Genomic DNA, 14928 nt, shown 5'->3' with positions numbered 1-14928 from the left:
GCACCTCACTCAGCATGCACCACTTTAATTCCTGTTGTGCGTGTCTCTCTTCCAGCTCACCCACAGGACCCTCTCAGCACCAGCATGGCTAGCCACACAGTGCCCTGCAGTTGTGCTGGGTGCTCAGAGGCGTGGGCTGTCTCAGAAGCCATATGTTTCTTTCGGCTGATCCTGTTTTTGTACTGCTCATGGCTATGTTGAATTGTGATACGCGGGTTGCAGTACCAGTGTCTTATTTCTGATGCTTGCACAAGCACCTACTAATCAAACATGCCTCTAATGCTATTATTTTTTTTGGTAGTAAGAATTGGTATGGGGATTTATTTAAAGTCAATTCAAAGGTCTTTTATCTTTGATAAAAATCTTTTATCTTTGTGGTCACTTATCTGCCAAACCAGGATTGCTGCTGAGCTCAAAGCATGACTCAAAATGAAACTTTGAAAGTAGCGTCATAAGGACGACCAGATGGGGTTCAGCTGGTGTTTCCTTGCATCCCTGCCTCACTCCCAGCATTTGTACAGTCACCCCCTCTTCTCAGTCATCCATTCTATGCATGCAAAAAGTCCTCTCGTATCTGCATTTCCAGTTGACCTTCAGTTACATTACCTCTTTTCTCTTTAATAAAAGGCAAAATAAATAATTCCTTTTTGCCCTTCTCTGCCTCATCCTTTGATTCTTCTGATTCCTGCAACTTTAAGTGAAAAACATCCCACCTTCAAAACGCTGGAATGCAGGACATCCCAGGATGTCCCCTCCTGCCTTCCTTGTTCCTGAGACATGAGTCACTTTGGTTGGAAAGTCACTGCTTAAGGACTGCCTAGGCAGACAGCATGGGGATATGGCAGGGAAGTTCTCGAAGCCTGGGCTGCAGGCATTGGTTCAGGCTCCTGACTGCCTTACATACAGAAATCAAAGCCAGGAGGCAATGAAGAGGTATTTTTTATCCACAGTAAGCTAAAAATTCATATTATAATTTGCACATACCAGACTACTTTGTGGAAATGGTTTCAACTTGTTTGGTTCTCAGGATGATGACTTGGAAGGTAGCATTAAGGCTCTGCCCCCTGCCACCCCCACAAGAAGAACCAGTGGCCAAAGGGAGAGGCGGCCAGTGGGGAGGGCAGAAGCTCAGTGGAGCCAAAGGTTCCCAAGAAGTGTGCTGATTTACACAGCACGCAAACACCCGCATGGACTAGCAGTTGTACCCAGTGCACGGAGGATTCTGAATTATGTGCTGTCTGGTGAAGTCGAGAGCCCTTGGTGCAAGCTGAGGCTGCTGTCGGAGCGTGTTGGAGCATGGACAGCCAGTCAGAGTCCTGCACTAAGGGCAGGTTTCAATGACACAACCTCTAGGGCTCCTTCCTAGCTTCCACAGTGTCCCGCTGAATCTTGCCCTAAGAAGGCCAGGGGCCTCCGTCTGTACCAGCAGTGTGTCTTTGTCTCTAAAGTCCTAGGTTTGTTTTTTTTTCCTGCCTGCCCCTCCGTCCCCTGGCTCACTTCTCTTGCCTTCCCACCAGCCTCTGACCTCACCAGAGGAAACAATGGAGGCCTTTATTGACTCTGAAAAGTCCAAGTAGTTCCCACCTTGGTACCTGGCCCATGAAGCCATTTGATAATCATCATTAGTATCAAATGCAGGTTGCTTCAGTGGTTTTTCCTAGACCTTGTTTATTGTGTTTTTCCCACATTGTCTTCTTCGGCTTTCACAAGCTTCAGCCAGTTTCACAGTGGGGAGGATCAGTGGGAGTGGAGAAGAGGGGGTACGAAGGAATATGAACAGATCGCCGTTCTGTCCCTCATGGTGGGCCACCATGCCTTCCAATAAGAAGTAATCATTTGCAGGTGTGAATGTGCCCAGGAACGTGGGCAGCCTTTCATGCCAAGCCAGTTATTTATTTGTTCAGTGCTATGAATGAAAACACGTTCACAGCACTGAACAATTAGGGGATTTCAGTATTGTTCACTACAGACTGTATCCCTGGAGAACTGTCTTAAAGGAGCTGCTTCTCATGGTGGATCATGAGTATAGCTAAAGGGGATCTATATGTAGCCTACAATGGGAATCTGTGATTTCTCCATCTTTGCCCTTTCAGGTGAGCCAGAGATGGACACGGATTTATTTGGGTGTGTGGCTCTTTCTTGCACCATCAGGTTCCTGAACTTACCAATCTTCCATTGGATTCCTCCCATTGACTAAGTGGCAGGTCAGCATCATGCTCGATGTGGGTGCTGTTGGTCACGGAAGCAGCCATGATTAGGAGATCCAGGAAGGGGCTGAGAACCAGGAGTTAAATATGACACAGGCTAGAACCTGGCACCAGATCAGGAGACAGGTGAAGGCCAACCACAGAAGGTATGGGTCAAAAGGAAAGAATGGGTCCACAGCTGGGTCACACTTCCAGCATCCTGGACTTCACTAAGAGTCAGAAGAGCCTCTGAATATTTCCATTTCAACTTCCTTTGTAAACAAACAGAAGACACCTTCCAAAATCCCTCGTGGACAGTTATTTGGCTGCTTCTCAACAGCCCTCAGGGAGGAGACTCGCTGCAACCTCTTGAGGCAGCTCTGGTTTTGGTAAGACTCTTTCTTACATTGCACCAAAATTGTTCTTTTAAAACATGACTATTGCCAGTTCCTGAAACTGTTTCTGGGATCCCATGGTTTTTGGATGCCAAGGCACCTTGGTTCCTGTGCCAGGGATGCTAGTTTGTCTGTGTGCTTCCTAAAAGGCTTCAGTGGGGTGGGCTCCCGGAGCAGAGGAAAATACCAGCAGGTGGTCTGGCTGCAGGGGATTGTGCCCTCCTTTACTGTTAAGTGTAGTATCTCTATTAGCAGGTCCCTGGGCTCTTTCAGCTTGCTGGCAGCTTCATCATTGTTGGTATATACTGAACTCAAGGTCAAGGAGACTCCAACTTAGAATTGCCTACTGCTATTTTTGAGGGTCTAAACCATTACATCCTACGTGTGCTGTGCTTAGTTGCTCAGTCGTGTCTCACTCTTTGTGACTGCATAGACTGTAGCCACGCTGCTCTGTCCACGGGGATTCTCCAGGCAAGAACACTGGAGTGGGTTGCCATGCCCTCCTCCAGGGGGATCTTCTCAACCCAGGGGTCAAACCCAGGTCTCCGGCATTGCAGACAGATTCTTTACTGTCTGAATCAATAGGGAAGCCCATGAATATTGGAATGGGGATCTCCCTAACCCAGGAATTGAACCTGGGTCTCCTGCATTGCAGGAGGATTCTTTACCAGCTGAGCTGCCAGGGAAGCCCATACATCCTACATACAGTGGTCCAAAATATAGGTGTTTGTATTATCCTTATTATCATTTCTTTGGGCATAGTTCTAGACAGGCATCTAGGTCAAATATTAGTCAGATGGTCTGGTTAGGGTCTGCGGACTACACAGAAATAGGGCCACTTTGAAATGTAGATGCCCTCTCACAAAAGAGTTCCTCTTTTGTGGTTGCCCTTCTGGGGCATCTCTACATGGCTCTCCACCATCTGTGAACCTGGTTTCTCAATTACATAGTGGCCTTTTTGGATCTAGTGAAAAAGATTTTAAAAGTGCGTTATCAAAGGTATTTTCTTCTTAGTTATAGTGTAAGCTCTCTGAGGACAGAAGTTGCATCTTTTATTTCCTGGCCTGGGTATTAAAGAAGTTCTTGTTAGCTCTGTGCCAGTGAAGGTAGTTCTATGGGGGAAAAAACTCTCTCTCTTTTTTCTTTTTTTTTTTTATCAAAATAGGTTCTGCCTAGTCAGCCCTGTGTATTTTGCATTGGTTTTTAAGAAACATCTAAAACCTTTCATCATGCTGTCTTTTCTGTGCTCTCATCCAGATATACTGTAGCAGAGCTGAAGCTTCTAAATTCTGCATGAATCTACAGAGTTGTATGGTGTGTTCAGCATAAATGCTGCATAGGGTTTAGACAGTTCTTATTTGGAGGAATTGATCTTGGAGCATTTAGGGAAAAACCCGGGACAGTACAAGACTGTCAGAATGAGTGCTTCAGATAGTGTACAGTGTGGGAATTTGGTGGCAGCGGTCTCATTTGCCCAGCACCTTCACGAAAAGATTGGCATCACCCAACTGTGACCTCTTTCTGGATTGTTCTTGGGATGGTTCTGTGAAGTAGCTGTTAGTCCTCCCTGTTTTAAAGACTGAGGGAGGGATTTTGAGGTTTTTCAATCAGGGTTTCCCAGGATTACAACCAGGGGAGAGGGAGTGGGGAGACTCAAATCTACATCAGAGTCTTGGATTCCTGGTTTCTGGCAGTAGGAAGCCATCACTGAATGGTGCACTTTAGCTGGTCCTGCTGTTTCCTCCTCAAGGAGAGAATAATTGAGTTCTATGCAGACCACCTAATCGCTCCTCCTGCATGTCCTTGATCTAGGCTGTGGGTGAACTTGGGTGTTGTAGCTTCATCTGGGAGACACACAGCTCCTTTCTTGGACCCATAGCCACCTCCCTGATGGAGAATATTCAGCAGGACATGGCCACAGTGAGACCTGGGAAGAAGTGATGGCTGGCAGTGCATGCAGCATGGGGTGATGGATAATAGGCTCACTGAGACTTAATCTAGAGCTGTTTACAAAAATATTCTCAAATATCCTGGTTTGGGCTGAAAATGTGGGATTTGGCAAAGGTCCCTTCCAAAACAAGATTCCATTGAGTCTTGTCTGGCCTGAGACTTGAGGGAAGGGTGACCACCCTGTGCTGGGGGTTCTGGTTTTGATTTCTTCTTCTGCCTTTAGCAAGTGAATCTCTCTTTTCTCATATTTAACAGGGCATTAATGCTGTGTCTCTTTCTTACACATTACTTTGAAGATAATCTGAGTGAATCATTGTAAAAGGGTTCTGAAATGTTAAAAATGCAATGGAAATATAAGACTTTTCTGTAGAACGGCCCTATAGTAGATTATTAACAAACTGCAGTCTCTAATTAAACTTTTCCAGGCTTCCTCCCATATTCCCCCATCCCTAGCCTCTCTACCCAGCATTGGATAAAGGCCCCAGACATGCCCGTGATAAACAGCAGCTGCAGGTTGGGCACAATCAGTGGCCTAGTCCAGGTCACCACCACATGGAGTAATTGCCCTTTGTGAAATTCTGGGGCAAGAGGTCAGCCCTCTTTCCCCATCTTTGTCACTTCTCAGTCATCTGTATCCCTCTGGCAGTTGTGTTATCCCAGCACCCTTCCCCTCCCCCTACCTCCCCACCCCATCCCCCTCTCATGGAGCCCAGGAAAAAACCATCTGCTGAGTTGGCTTTCAGAAGATTTTTTTTTTAAATACCAATTTCCCTTTGTTCCGAGGCAACCTCCAATCAGAGCTGGGGTCTGCTGGGTTTGGTGAGAGGCTGGTATTGTGTTTCATGCTCCCGGAGGAAAGGTTGTCCACTTGCTTTTCTTTTTGATTCGATTCCCTGCCATTCTGCAGGAGAGGCAGAGGTTGCAGCTGCTGCTGTCAGCTGTAAATGGGGGACCCCCTTGTTTAAGAACATGCATGTTAATCCTTTTGCCGGGGGTGGAAAAAACAAAAAACAAAACAGAAAAAAAAATTAAAACCATCACTAGCAAAAGTATTTCTTCCTGTTCCCACCTCATTTTGTAGGTCACACAAGATCCTACTGGCTGCTTAAGCTTAGGGCTTGTTGGCCTTGGATGTTCGCTTGAAGGTCTTTTGATGTCCAGCTTCTTATGTTTGCTGATTTCGAGCTGAAGAATATGAACTGTGCATCAGAGGCAGAAGAGAGTCATTCTTTGATGGAAAACTTGAATCACAGGGAAAGCCATTGGCTGTGAAAGCTACCATTTTGTTGTTGAGCTGGGAACCTTGCCAAGCACTTGACACACACTATCTACTGACTCCTTCCCACCATGGCAGTGGAGGTGGTTTTATCCCCATTTTGCAGTTGTGTGCAGTGAGGTACAGAAACCCCCAGGGCCTGGCCTCGGTCTTAGGATTGGGAAGCTGGGATTCCAGCGTGTCCACCCTCTAAACCCTGAGGCAGCTCCTCACTTGGGGCTCAGCGGGACTGAGCCTAAGGTGGGGGCCTGAGATCCTTGCTTTCTAACCCTGCCCCCCGAAGACCCACAGGCAAGGGGCCTTCTCAATGCTTCCGTTTCTCTGTAAACTAGAACCAGATTAGCTAGATTGCAGAGAACTCAGAGGGACTGTTTGTTCACATCTCCTGAAAGTTTTATAAGCTCTTCTATTCCTGAACCTTGTGTATTGGTTGTCTTTTTCTGACACCCTCTACAAGATGAGTGAAAATCCTCTTGGCGGGTTTCAGAGATGTTCTGAGATAACTTCTCAAGTGGTCCTGCAACTCTGTGCACAGAGCACCCTGCCGGCCTCTGGCCTTGCACCCCCAGCCCTCACTTGCCACATACGCTCCCAGCCTTCACTCATAGGTGTTGCTGGGTGAGAGCCCTTTCCAAACTAAAGGATGTGTTTTGCTCCTTTATGGTAATGAGATGATAGATCGGGGAGTGAACACAGGATGAATTCTGTAAATTGGTGAAACCCCATAAAGTTGTTTTTAAACATACCATCTCCTTCCTCCTTTCACTGTTAGGCTGGAATTATGACCCAGAGCACAGAGGGGCTGGAGGATCTGCCTAGAATGGAATATAAAATAAAACAGACACAACAGAAAGAGAGAGAGGCCGGGGCTTCTCTTTTGCTTCCTCCTGGGGAGATAGAATTTTCCAAGATAACCTATAATGCATGTGTGTCTATATTTATTTTAGTATCTTAAAATACATTGTAGGCTCCTGTTAATGTGAATTATAAGAAATATAGTGACTTGACTTAGCAAACCAAGTCAGCTTTGCACTTGAAAATATCATTGAAGTCCTTGTTCAAAACCTTACTGTATGAACTGAAGTAATTTTCACTAAATGATCTCTCTTTCACTTTCTAATACAATCCATGAGTAAGAACAAATCTTGCCTGAATCAGTTCAGAGAGAGAGCCAGAGAAGACATGTAGACACACTGGATTAGGTGAGAGAGGTTCTAAGTGATGGTGTCCATAAGCTGGGTGACAGTGGATGCATGGGCAGTGGGCCTGGGGCCAAGAAGAATGGTCCCTGTACTCAGCTCTGCCAGCTGACTCAGGCTGTACTTTGAGTTAACCTGGGTCCCCTTCTAGCTCTGTTTCACCTGAGGCTTCGGTTCTCAGAGGTCTGAAAGCAGGAGGAATAGGAGGAAATAGTGAAAGGAGAATGTTGACTTCAGAACAGTGGGCTCTGCTAGGCTTGAGAAAGGGGCCCCAACAAAGAGTCACAGAGCTGAGCTGAGCAGCCCTCAGTGCCCCTGCTGATACTAAAACTGTCCACTCATGGGGCTTCCTTTCTTCTGCATCACTGAGTCATTCATTCACTCATTTAATAAAAGGTATTTTCTTCATTTCCTATGCGTTGCATTTGTCTTTGAGATTTTGAGTATAGAAAGAAGAAGAGAGAAAAGCAAGGCTGGCCAAAGGCGTGAAAAAAATCACATCATGCCTTTTAGCAGAAGGAGCGGAACCCAGAAAAAGTAATGGAGAAGATGGAAGTAGAAATCTGCGGTGTACTGGGGCAGATCAGGTACAAGAGTGGAGGCCATGTGAGAACTGGCCCCTGGAAATGGAGGGGGAGAAGGACAGCGGCTGAAAGAAACGGTGGGGGTGGGGGTGGCAGGGGAATTGTTTATGCTTATGGGCTGGGGGAAGGGCTGCCTCTGCAAGGCTCCCTCCATCCAGGCAACCAGTGCAGGAGAAGGATGGAGCGGCTGCTGAGAAAGCGGGTGCTCCTGGATGAGCTTGGCTTTTGGTCCTGGACCTCTCAGAAGTACTTACTGCTCCACCCGAGGGACTGATGGCTTTCTACCAGTGTGGAAATCACTGCTCACATCCCCTTGGGGGCAGCCATGCAGGTGGGTCTGAGAAGGGCTGCCGCAGGCTGGACCAGCTGTGCCCCCTCCACCTCCTGGGAGGAGCAGGTGCTGAACTTCTGGATGCCTGGCTTTCCTTCTGGCTTCATTCCTAAATGACAGCTGACCTTTGCTTCTGATGTTAGGCCTGCAGCAGAACCCATTCCATCGGGGCCCAACTGCCGTGTGTGTGTCAGTAGCTGCTTCTGCTCATCTCGTTAAGCCCAGGAAGACAGTTGCTGGTCCTTGGAGCTTCTCTTTCTCCAAAGAGGACAACCCAGTTGTGGGGGTTCACCCTGTGAACAGTGGAGGCAAAGAGCTGGAGAGGAAGACATATGTTTAGGAAATGATCCGAGCGAGGCCTGGAGAACATCAGAGAGGATGCGCAGCTACGTCCTTCTGTCGTCATGGTCTCTCTGAGGAGCTCTGTCTGGGGAGCCCTAAGAAGGCAGTGTGGTTTTGTGTGTGTGTGTTAGTGAGTATTCAGTGTTACGTGTACCTGCATGTATGTGTGTGTGTGTGTGTCTGGCCTCTGGACAGATAGATATTGTATACGATGCAATAGACCCGTAACCGAGAAGCAGATTAGTCTTTGCCCCTAACCACCTGGGTTTCCTCACTGCCTCTGTTCTTAGGAGTCCCATCTTGAAGTGAAGGCAACGAAGCAGAAGATACTGGAGTCTTTTCCAACTCTCATATTCCAGTAAATTGCCATACAAATACTGATTCATGTAACTAGGAGACATATTAATATATGGGCTTGGCTTGACCTAATTATTACTTTCATAACATGCATAGTTTTGAAGTAGTCACCTATGAGTATAAACTGCATATTTATTTGAGAAAAAAGTAGGCATATTCTGTGATAGTTGATGTGAATGATGACAAACAATGAAAAAGGAGGGAACTCATGCGGATACCTGTGCAGGCAAAAGGATGCAGAGTCATTCCTCCCAGTTTATATGGACTTGTTTGGCCTTCAGAGAAGGCTCTGAGCTTCACCTCTTGTTGGGGAGGTTGGGTCCAAGCAGGATGGTCATTTTGTCCCAGATGCTGGGGTGTGTGAACAGTTCAGAGAAGGATGGAGAAACAGGAGGCTTGAATGGATCTTGATGGAAGCAGAGGATATAGTTCAGTTCAGTTCAGTCGTGTCTGACTCTCTGTGACCCCATGGACTGTAGCACGCCAGGCCTCCCTGTCCATCACTAACTCTTGGAGTTTACTTAAACTCATGTCCATTGAGTTGGTGATGCCATCCAACCATCTTATCCTCTGTCGTCCCTTTCTCCTCCCGCCTTCAATCTTTCCCAGCATCCGGGGGTTTTCAAATGTCAGCTCTTCGCATCAGGTGGCCAAAGTATTGGAGTTTCAGCTTTAACATCAGTCCTTCCAATGAACACCCAGGACTGATCTCCTTTAGGATGGACTGGTTGGCTCTCTTTGCAGTCCAAGGGACTCTCAAGAGTCTTCTCCAACACCACGGTTCAAAAGGAGGGAAAAGCAGCTTGGGTATTTCTGAGCCATGGTCCTGGGGGCAGGGTGCTCACTGTATGCCTTGAACCCGTTGGGCTGGCCTGCAGGGTTTGCCTGGAAATCCAGAGTGCAGGAAAACCTTGGAAGAGCAGATGAGGAATCTGACTTCTTCCTGAATGGGACAAAAAAGATATGATACCATCCACCCCCACACTGGGGAGCAGAGAGCTGGGGAGTCTGTGGAGAGCTGCTTTAAGAAATCAAAATATAACAGCATTGGAGGGAAGTGGGCCCAGAGTGGACAAGAGACAGAGGCCCACTGCAGCACACAGTGAAGACAGAAAGTGCCCTTGGTTTTCGCTGTCACACCGAGAAAGCCTAAGCAGCCTTCAGCAGGTGAAAAGGAACGGTCTCAAACATTTTGATTCCTGTGACTTAGAGAAGCTCAGTCGCTTTCTTAAGAATCCATTGACTGTGTGTTAGGGATACTTGTATCCCTGGTGGCTCAGATGGTAAAGAATCTGCCTCCAGTGTGGGAGACCTGGTTCGATCCCTGGGTTGAGAAGATCCCTGGAGGAAGGCATGGCAACCCACTGTGTTGGGAGGATCCCCCTGGTGGAGGGCATGGCAACCCACTCCAGTATTCTTGCCTGGAGAATCCCCATGGACAGAGGAGCCTGGTGAGCTACAGTCCATGGAGTCGCATAGGGACACTTATGAAAAGATGATTAGAAAGTTCCAGAAGAGGTTGAGGTGTCTACAGAAGTTCCAAATCCAGCATTTTGCCGTGGAGTTTTATTTCCAATTATCTATTTCACTGTTTTGCTTTCTGCTATGCTTTGCACCCATTCCTCTGCTACTACTGAGTTCTCCAGCTCAGTATGTGCGTGTGTGCTAAGTCACTTCAGTCATGTCCGACTCTGTGCAGTGCTATGGACTGTAACCCACCAGGCTCCGCTGTCTATGGGGATTCTCCAGGCAAGAATACTGGAGTGGATTGCCATGCCCTCCTCCAGGAGATCTTCCCGACCCGGGGATAAAACCCGTGTCTCTTGACGTCTCCTGCATTGATAGGCAGGTTCTTTACCACTAGCGCCACCTGGGATGCCTCCAGCTCAGTACAGGACTCAGTAAATCTCTGCTTTTCTACCCCTTCTGCAAAGAGGTGAAATGGGAAAGAAAATCCAGCATATGTTTGCTTCCCCCGTCACCTCCTCTCAAACTTTTTTTAAACTCCTTTAAATGTGAACTTCCCCTACACAATGCGGAGGGACAAGTTGCACTTTTCATGTGTTAGAAAGGAACAAAATACGTATGGCCATGATGGGGAATTTCCCCCACCTTTTGAGGGCAGGTGTGAAAGAATGAATTAGGGCAATGGTGTGAAAGAATGAATTAGTTATGGCAAATCTCGTTAGTGTCCATTGTAAGGAGAGAAGCTAAGCCATCTGTGGCCACTTGCAAAATTGTTCCTTGTTTGTTTGGGCTCCGCACTGAAGCAAATCTTTGTGGCTTCTGATAATTTGCATACTGTCACTTGTTTGCCAACTGGATGGTGTCTGGACGTGTGTAGGTGAGAGAGTGTCTGAGTGGATATGTATGTATATGTTGGTGTGCTGTTGAAATAGATATCTGGGGGGCTGCCTTGATTGGGCTCTGGGCTTAGGAGGGGAATCCTGGGAGCTCCTATGTTATTTTTGGACATTCCTAGTCAATGTCTCCAAGCCTTTTTGTGCTCCTGTCCCTTACTTCTCTGAGTCTCCCATCATCACTTCAACTTCCAAGTTCTTAATTGGTGGTGCGTGTTCTGAAAGAGGCAGAGCATATTTAGGGCAGTTTACATCCTCGTTAAAAGCTAAGAGAGGTATGTGCCTCCAGTGTGACCACAAAGTTCTATGTCAAAGATATTGTTGTTCTACATCCATTCATTCTACAAGTGTTTCCAGTGAGCCTGATGGAGACAAGTGGTGTACTGGATGCTGTAGGGATCTAAAGGCTGCATGACCTCCATTACCCCTGTCTTCAGGGAGCTTCCTTGGAGTACAAGGGATGCATAATGAACAACACATGCTCCGTGGATGGGACGAACAAAGTTCTGGATGTCATGCATGGAAGGATTGGTTATCATCACCGAGTGACCACTGAAGTCTGCCCCTGAGGGAGTGTGGAAGACGGAAGATTGTGTAGGGTGTGTGGTCAGAAGGGCTCTCATGCTAGACTTCTGGGATTTCCAGATTGGCATCCTAGGGAAAGTGGCAAACACAAATCTACAAAAATTAAAAAGCAGAAATGCTCCTTTTGCTTATCATAAGGCCATCCTATGGGAAAGTTTATATAATAGGATAAGAGTCTGGGACAAAAGTTCGAGTTCTTCTGTGTTTATATCTAGTCACACCAGTAATTTATTCTCTCTGTGATGTTGCCACCCTCCGCCTAAATTTCCCTTTTGAAAAAAAGGACATCCTGCTTTTTCCTTCTTTTCCTCTTACTTTCCTTTATACTGGGCAGAATAGGGCTATAAAAAGGTTGGTGCTTTCATCTCTTTAGAAGATCCTTTTTTATACTGTAGGGGGCATTCTCCATATCTATCTGAGTGGGTCAAATTGCTTCCCAGTGCTCGATGGATACACATAAAAAATATTAAAGCTGAAAGAGACCTTGAAGATCATCAGAGCAATCTTTCCTTTACAGATGAGGACAGAGTCCAGTCAGAATGTCTCATGATTTGGCAAAGATCACATGGCCAACCAGTGACAGTCTGGAAAAAAACAATGCTGGCTGCTGAAAAAGAGACAGGACACTTGATTACTGTGGCCTTCCATTGCCACTGGATGGGAGTCTGCCTGCCTGTTTGCTTGGCCCATCTTAGCACAGTTTGGTCCTTCTCTCTTGAATCCTCCTGAACCTCCATGGCTCTGGTCTAGGAGGATCAGATAAAGGAGCCTTTATTTCCTAGCTGCCCTGTGCATGCAGCATCAGAAAAGAGAGACTGGAAATGGAGGTGGAGAAGAGAGAAAACATTTGTCTTTTAATACTTACCTGACATGAAAGCCTCGCTGACAGGCACTTTGAGTACTCAGCTAAATAATGGTTGCAGCCAAGACAAAACATAAAACTGACCCACTAGTTATGTGGTTACTTAAACATGATTTACCCTGCATTATGCTGGCTGGGACCTGGGGTTCTCATTTCTAATGAACCAAGAGACAGCACAATTAATTACATTCAAAGGAGTGCTATTAGACATCAGACTGGTCATTGCAAGGAAAAAAAAAAAAGGTCCTTCAGTATTCCTCACCTTCCCCCCAGTTTTGCAGAAATACTTAAGAATAGCACAGCTCACATACTGGTGGACACAGACAAGTTTGGGAAAATGGTGAGTGCTAGTGGTCCCAACCATGGGATGCGGGGTGGGGGGCGATTAGCTGGAGTTGCAATGGTTGGGAGATGGAGAGGCAGGGGTTTGGAAAGGAATTGTTTTGTGATTTGGCCAAACGTGAAGAAAAGTTCACCAGGAGCTCTGCATCCTCAGTGCCCTGGTGGACCTGATCTGCATCTTCTGTGTACATCTGACAGCCACCCCTGAGCCTCTAACCTCAGTGACCTGCCCTCTTGAGGTGGTTAGCATTTAGAAGTGGCTAGAGTAGAAATAAGGCTCTGAAGGTCTGGAGGCCACATTTAGGCCAGTGAGAATCGGAGCCCAGTTACAGGAAGAGTCCCATTCACCACAATGATGTGCCGATGTGTCTAATCATCTTTTGATCATGTGAGCAGATCACAGGAGCTTTCTTTTGACTCTGATCATTTTAAGGGTGTTGCGGTATCTCCTTTTGGTTGAACATAGTAGAGAAGTCAGCTCTGGGGTGGAGTGTCTAAGCTGGAAAGATGAGAAGGTAAAGTCTGAAAGATTTGAAGGGGGCAGGGCCAAAGGTTAAAGGAGAAAGGTTAGCAGCAGGCAGAGGCCCAGGATTGAAATATTTGCTGAAGGCTGACAAGCAACAGAATAGAAGCAGACAAGTGGCAAATTCCTGTTTTCTTCTCTAAATGAGAAAATATTTTGAGTGCTATTCAGTCAGACTGCCTAATGCTTTGGGGTGGGAGCCGGAGATGGAGAGAGAGAACACGAATGTGAGAGAATATTATTAAATTACCCAGGAAGCCAGTGTGACTAGAGTTCAAGGAGCAGTGTAGTGCGTCATCCTCCCTTGCCTCCTTGTTTGGGCAGCTCAGCATTCATTTCTTCACTCACTCATCCAGCACATGGTCATCAGGACCTGCCTTAGATGGAGGGTTTAGAAGCTGCCCATAGGAGTTAGCATTAGACAAATGAAAAGAAAGCCAGACCTGCCTCTCAAAGGTATGCAGGTGCATGAATGGGTGATTCCAATGCAAAGTGCAACTTTTGTTTATTACTGTTAAGGTTGTTTTCTTTTAAAACCTAAATCTTAAAATTGTCTGTGTCTGCTCACAGTTTAGTGAATACTTTTATACATAATCTTACATGTAAGATAGAATATAAAGTGATTGCAGCTACCCTAGTAGTCAGGCTATCCCAGGGTGTTGTTTGCTAGTGGGGTTACCCTGCACTGCCCAGGGAATATACTAGCGAGGCTGAGGTGCTGTGTGTGCATGGATGGACGAGTCTGGGTGTGGGAAAGTGGTTAGGAAGTAAAACAGCTGGTTCTTGACCTAGAGCCAGCTGCTCCTCATCCTTGCTGGGTCCTGCCTGCTCTTGCTTGTGAGGGAGGCTTCTGTGCTCAGGAGTGCAAGTTCCCTTAGGTTTCCAGGCTGGCTGTGAGCAGCACTGGTAGTTTATTCACTGGGATATTTATGAACGACAAGAATGTAGAGCTGGGAAGGCTGTGACTGTCATTTCCAGAGGGCAACTCACAGGAGTTGAGTGACGTCCCCATGGTGCCTGATGAGGTTGTGGCAGAGCCGGGACCCACCTCAACCCCCTGACTCCCCGGCCGGCTTTGTGTTCACTGCCACCTCTTCCAGGAAGTGATGACTCAGAGTATTTTCATCATCCTGTCTTACCCTACCCCTCCTCTATTTTCTTCCCACATCCACCAAAGCCAATAATAGACCAAAGCAGTTTCAATTTTAGGCAGTTTCCTTTTTTACTTAGAAATCTATGGTTAGAAAGGTTGCTGGGGGTGGGTGATGGTGGCTGGGGGTGGGGAGGGAGGTGTGAGAAGCTTCAAAGCGGGTGGGTCTCTCCTGGTTCTCAGCCTGGAGGAAATCAGAACTGGGTACCTTCATGGAACCTTGAGTAGGTCTCTGGAAGATTCCTTCCCCTCTGAAGTTTTTTTGGCTTTTCAGTTCAGGAGGGACTTTCTCTTCTGTCAGTTTAGGAGCCCTGTGAAAACTTCATGAAATGCTTATCTAAATTTTAAACTTTAACAACTAACTAATGTGAATTGTTACAAAGTAATTTGTAAGTGACATTTCAAGCTTTTGGGCTTTAGTTCATTCCAATAGTCCTAGATACCTATTATTTTCTTTTTGAGGGAGGTAGAAACTTTGCTTTGTTG

At 46.6% G+C, this 14928-nt stretch overlaps 1 protein-coding gene across 3 annotated transcripts in view; it reads left to right on the top strand.

Moving 5' to 3' along the window:
- SETBP1 (SET binding protein 1) overlaps positions 1-14928 on the top strand; it is a 407482-nt gene that overhangs the window by 29739 nt on the left and 362815 nt on the right. The window lies entirely within an intron of this gene.

Source organism: Bubalus bubalis, chromosome 22 (genome assembly GCF_019923935.1).
Source record: "Bubalus bubalis isolate 160015118507 breed Murrah chromosome 22, NDDB_SH_1, whole genome shotgun sequence".
NCBI classification, from domain to species: domain Eukaryota; kingdom Metazoa; phylum Chordata; class Mammalia; order Artiodactyla; family Bovidae; genus Bubalus; species Bubalus bubalis.
The sequence above is the reverse complement of the archived record's forward strand: the minus strand, read 5'-3'. Positions and strand labels throughout refer to the sequence as shown.